This window comes from Mus pahari, chromosome 7, assembly GCF_900095145.1.
Source record: "Mus pahari chromosome 7, PAHARI_EIJ_v1.1, whole genome shotgun sequence".
Lineage (NCBI taxonomy): Eukaryota > Metazoa > Chordata > Mammalia > Rodentia > Muridae > Mus > Mus pahari.
This window is the reverse complement of record NC_034596.1, coordinates 6,500,910-6,506,601: the sequence shown is the minus strand read 5'-3', so window position 1 is coordinate 6,506,601 and position 5,692 is coordinate 6,500,910. Positions and strand designations below refer to the sequence as shown.

General features: G+C 40.7%; 1 long non-coding RNA gene across 1 annotated transcript in view; it reads left to right on the top strand.

The window, feature by feature from the left end:
* The first annotated feature begins 795 nt into the window (after positions 1–795).
* LOC110324217 overlaps positions 796–5,692 on the top strand; it is an 8,968-nt gene continuing 4,071 nt past the window's right edge. Inside the window, exons 1-2 of the long non-coding RNA XR_002380678.1 lie at positions 796–861; positions 5,215–5,323. This is a non-coding gene — a long non-coding RNA (uncharacterized LOC110324217). The remainder of the gene's footprint in view (positions 862–5,214; positions 5,324–5,692) is intronic.

The following is a 5,692-nucleotide window of genomic DNA, read 5'->3' as shown; positions in this document are numbered from 1 at the left end:
ACAGCTGCTACAAAATTCAAGCACTCGGATATATTGGCTTACACTACCATCAACCCCAGATCTAAGGCCAGTTCTAATTTTAGCCTGCACCATAATCCACAAAGGAGGCTTTCTCCTTATCTTCTTCCTTCCTTCCTTCCTTCCTTCCTTCCTTCCTTCCTTCCTTCCTTCCTTCCTTCCTTCCTTCCTTTATATTTTTTATTTCCTTTATTCCTTCTTTTTTTGGTACTTTATTGGTCCTGTAGGTGAAGTATTTATAGCAATTTTTGAGAAGGATTTTAGAAAAGACTTTGCAGGATTTCAAAGAGCTCATTAAAGGAGAGAGAAATCATCTTAACGCTATTCCTAGGTACCATCCATAGAATTCTAGTGAATGCTCCGAGAATCCAGGTAGGATGTAGAAAAATCTCTTACGATTCCTAATTATGGGAACATTAAGGCTTTCTCTAGCTGCCCTGGGAGTTGCCTGTGAGAAAAACAAGCAATGACCATTGACCTGCAGGATTGAAGCTTTCTTTACACCATTCAGCCCATGTTCTTCTCCAGTGTTCTCCCACAGTATAACTCAATGTTTGCTTAGTCATTTGTAGACTAAAGGATGGGTTAAAGGAAACAAGATAGAGAAAGCTTAGGAAACCAGAGTCTGGACATAAATTAGGATACATGTCTTCTGCCTAATGTTTTTTTATGTGGTTTCCATGGGGATCATCTTCTGGCAGTGATGTCAGTCATTGTTAGCAGATTGTGATGTCTTTCAGCTAATGGGCTGAACGAGTGAGAGGGCAGCAGAGCTTCAGAGCGAAGAGACAGAGGCAGAGCAACAAGACTTAGGAAAGAAGTGGACAGATGGCTGTAGCAGTGGTATGAATCAAGAATGCTTTCGAATGTGTATGGATATAAATAACGGAACAGGGAATGAAGGTCTTTTAGCGGGAGGTCTGTTGGAGCACAGATCTCCCTAGTGACCTCACTCAAACCTTTATCTGATGGCCATCCTTTATGTCCTCCTTGAGATACTAGTCTCAATTTCCAGAGGGAAAGGGCCTGGCAAGTCACGATAAGTAGCTCTGGAAATGCTGTATTCTAGATGATGTAATTCAGAAAGAGTTTGGTTATGCTCCATCCATACCTGGGTCTTGGTTTTCTCATTGAAGAAAGAGGTATCTGAATTACTCTGGTGACTAAGATGATCTATGAACTTTTGGTCTTGCTGTAAGTCCTGATGGAATACTGAAGGGACAGATTTTATGCTGAAGTATGGCTTCTCTAGTAGAACATACTAGACATTATGGAGGAGTTAACATTCTATTCCACAATGAGGAGTAGAACTTATAAGAACTCTACACAAAGCTATATGGGTCTAAGTTTGGAAGTAGAATCTGGTAACACAAACTAATGGTGATTTATTATGCCATCAATTGGCTCATATATTCAAGAATTATGTCTTCTTAAAGTTGTAGTTAAGGTATATTCTACAGGCTATTCTCAAACATCTGAACTTATGTGGTCTTCCTGCCTCATCTTGCTCATCTGGTGATACAAGAACATGCCATAGTTCCTGACTCAGTGAATATTCTTGAAGGTTTGCTGTCAGTGCCTCTAAGTTAGGGATCTAAGAAAGAAATGACAAAATCAAGACCCAGCTCTCGCCCTTGAGTAGCTTGTAACTCTGTATGCTGGCTAGTGGTTTTAAATATTTGCTTGCCATAACTTAGAATCAACTGAGAAGACAACCTCAGTTGAAGACATTTTTAGATCAGGTTGGCCCACAGTCATGTCTGTAGGGATTGTCTTGATGGTGAATAAGGATAGGGAGAAACTCTTCGAATGAGGGCATCACGATTTCATGAGCTGGGCCCTGACCTGAGTAAGCAGAGCTAAGTGAGCACAAGCTGGCAGTCAGCATGGTGCATTCATCTCTCTCTACCCTTGCGGTACAACCAAGTCTCTTATAATCTTGCCCTGTGACTTCACTGCCGTGGTGGCCCATGACCTAGAACTGTAAGCTAAAGAAGACCCTTCTTACCTAAAGTCACTTTGGTCAGTGGGTTTTATTAGAGTAACAGAAATGGAACTAGTGTCGCTAGTCAGGAGGACAGGGGCCATAACTGAGGTGAGTGTGGCATCTACAGAAAGATCCATCCTGGCTAGAGGGTTTCCAGTTCTCTCCATCTAGGATTAATTAAGCAAAACCAGAGCTAATGGAGAAAGGCAACTGTGAGCAGTAAAGCACTGAGACCAACATGTTAGACATTAGGATTCAAAAGGAGGTGTTTGAGAAAAGGACAACCATGCCTGTGTGTGTTTGTTTGTCCCAACCTTCCTAATGCTGTGACCCTTTAATATGGTTCCTTGTATTGTATGATTCCCCCCTACCGTGAAACTGTTTTCATTTCTACTTAACTATAATTTTGCTACTGTTATGAATTCTAACATAAATATATGATAAGCAGATGGTCTTAGGAAACTCCTCTGAAGGGGTCATGACCCACAGAGGTAGCAATGCTGACTGAGACAAAACACTGCTTCTTCCATTGTCTCACAAAGAGGTCACCTGCCAGCAAATAGCAAGAGATGTGAAATGTGGCCCCATCCCCTGCTTTCCACAAGGAAAAAGGTAGATAGGGAGACTCAGACTACCGAGGCTAGCCAAACCTGGATCCAGGATATATCAAGGTTTCTATCATGTTTTGTGGCTTTATATATCTTGTCTGGGGTTCATTCTGCAGTTTGTGGACCCAGATTATCCATAATAATCATAGTAATTATTAAAACCTTTTAAAAGAGACTTTAATCATGCTTGTGCTTTGCTTCCAAACACATAATAAAAAGGAATTACTTATAAAAGTGACAAATTTATTCCTAATTATACTATTATTTTGTTATGCAATACAAGTAAGGCAATCTTTGAAGCTGAAAAAATGTCTCACGCAGAATTAATTAGAATTGTACATGGCTTAGAACTAGGCAATTATTTTATTGATATTTCACAACTAAAACTTTAAAGAGTATCTCAAATATTTTCATTATTGCTAGTAAATAGTTATTTTAAACATTTAACTTGTATGAGTTCCAAAGATAAGCTTTGGACCATTGGGGAGTGTCTTATAAGAATATATTTAATATAAGGGAAATGCTACACGATGCTGTTTAAGTTTCACTCTGTCACTGGGAAAAATACCATGACCAAAATAACTTATAGGAGGAAAGGGTTTATTCTAGCTTACAAGATTCAGTCTATCATTGAGGGGAGTCAGGATTGAAACTCATAGCAGAACATGGAGTTCAAACAGTAGTGGATAACTGCTTGCTCACTCAGGCTCATGTTTAGCTAGCTTTCATATCCAGTCCAGAAACATATGCTCAGGCAATGGTGCCTCCCAAAGTGGACTGAGACCTTCCTTCCATCAATAAACAGTCAAGAAAACTCATCACAGACACAGATAGGGCAAACTAATCTGGGTGGTACCTCAGTTGACACTCCCTTCTCAGGTATCTTGAACCTGTGTCAAATTGACACAGAAAGCTCACTAGAATCACTTGGGCCCATATGGCCAAGCTCAGGGAATTCATTTACTATAATATCCAGTAAGGACAGGGCTGAGACATAGAAATGGGTTTTGTTGTGTACATATCTCCTGCCCAGATATCCTATGCTTATGAAGGAATGCTCTTGAGTACAGAAAAGCAACTAGCTACTACTGAGGATCTAAGAAAAACAAGGCTACAAAATGATTTGCAAATTAAGATTTGCAGATTGTAACTCGCATTCCTAGACTTTCCATCTATGCTTTTACTTTCTCTATAAAATACGATCACTTTTTCAGGTTTTAAAAGTAATATTCATTCATACTGAACATCCTTTCCACTACCTCCTGACATCACCTTCTTTACTTATTCTTGCTGCAGAAGAAATAGCTCAGGAGTCCTGTCTTGTGTCCTAAATCCTTTATACTTCTTCCTGTGAAACTTGCCTCCTTCCCTTACTGTGCATTGTCTAGAGGTAACTCAAAGGCTTAGCTTTCTTTTAGACATGAGCCTTCTCACTACATAGTCAGGATTAGGTTTATAGCACAAACACTGTGCTGTTCAGAAGAAACACATAGCTCATAGCCCCTGCCCAGCATTTAGAGTCAGTACCAGAAAAGGGCCTATATGTTAGATATCAAGATTCAAAAGGAGGTGTTTTAGAGATAGAGAAGAATGCCTCAATCTCACCATTCAAAGTTTCTCCAGGCCACAGTTGATAATGGATGAATCCCTCTAGTGACTCATCCTGTGCCATGTCTTAGAGCTCTCTGCCTGAGCAGAAGTTCTCTTTGTGTATTGGGTTATTAAATACAAACAATGTTTACTGGTTGTATTTTTTTTCTGGGAATATAGCTGCAAGGAAAATGACTTCATAGTCAAAACAACAGACATGTGACCCATTGGTTTTACATTCTTAAAATAGAGGGAATAAAAACATTACAATGAAGGAAATACGGAGAATGAAATGAGGAAGTAGGTCTGGTCTTGTGTCCAAAGGCCTGGTGAGACAGAATAAGCAAAGGACCACAGGGTCTCTGGAGCTGGGGTGATAGTTTAGTGGATAAAGTCCTTGTCAAGCAAGCACGAGGACCAGAGTTCTGATACCCACCTAGAACCCATGAAATGTTGGATGGGTGCTGCAGCTGCCTATAATCCTAACACTCAGAGGGTGGATACAGGAGTTCACAGAGCAAGATGGCTAGCTCCACTAGCCATTATGGATGAGCTCTGGGTTCAAACGAGAGAGCCTGCCTCAGTGATTAAGATAGAGAATAACCACAGAAGGTTCCTGATGTCAATCTCAAGCGTCTTCATGCACACATTCTTGTAAATCCACATGCGCCAGTACGCACTCAGACACACAAAGGACTTCGGGGTCTCTAAGAGTTCCATGAGAGCAGGGGCACTGTGTTCGTTGACGTCATCTCCACTCCGAGGCACATTCCTTAATTACTCTGCACCTCGGGTCTCTGTCCACAAGTGGAGCACATTTTAGTTAATGTATTCATCCTGTAGGTCACTTCACTTTCAAAAGAAGCATAAACACAGTGAACTCGGAGCAGCCGAAATAAAACATGTTCTTCAGCCTTCCATGGCAGCTTGCTCAATCATCTGAGCTCTCTCTCACGCTTCAGATTTGCTACCTGATATTTAACCTAAACCCTTCCTCTGCTTTTGTTTTAGATCATCATCACTTGTGCGGTTCTATCAATCTACCTATGCATTTCTACACCACCTCTCACCAGAGTGCTTGGCTCCTGTTCTCGCTAAGCAATGAGGTTAATATTTGAAGGTAAAATCCATTTCATAGAGATAATGTACTATAGACCTTTCAGGAGAGCTCTCTATGATAATGAGTTACCATGCTGAGGTTGTTTAAATGTCATTTATTTTAACAAGTGACACTCTGAATTTATTTAAAGTTGACTACAATGAAGGAAGGGTGGAGAGTTTTAAAGTTTCATGAGATACTATCAGAACCGCAAAGCAAGGAAGCCTGGAAGGCAATGCAGAAAGAATAGCAGTTGTCATCACAAGATCCAAGTGAGCACTAGAGGTTGGTAGATGCTCCCACAGCTTGGCAAACATTGCAGAGATGTTACTGCTGGCCTCTCTCTCTCTCTCTCTCTCTCTCTCTCTCTCTCTCTCTCTCTCTCTCTCT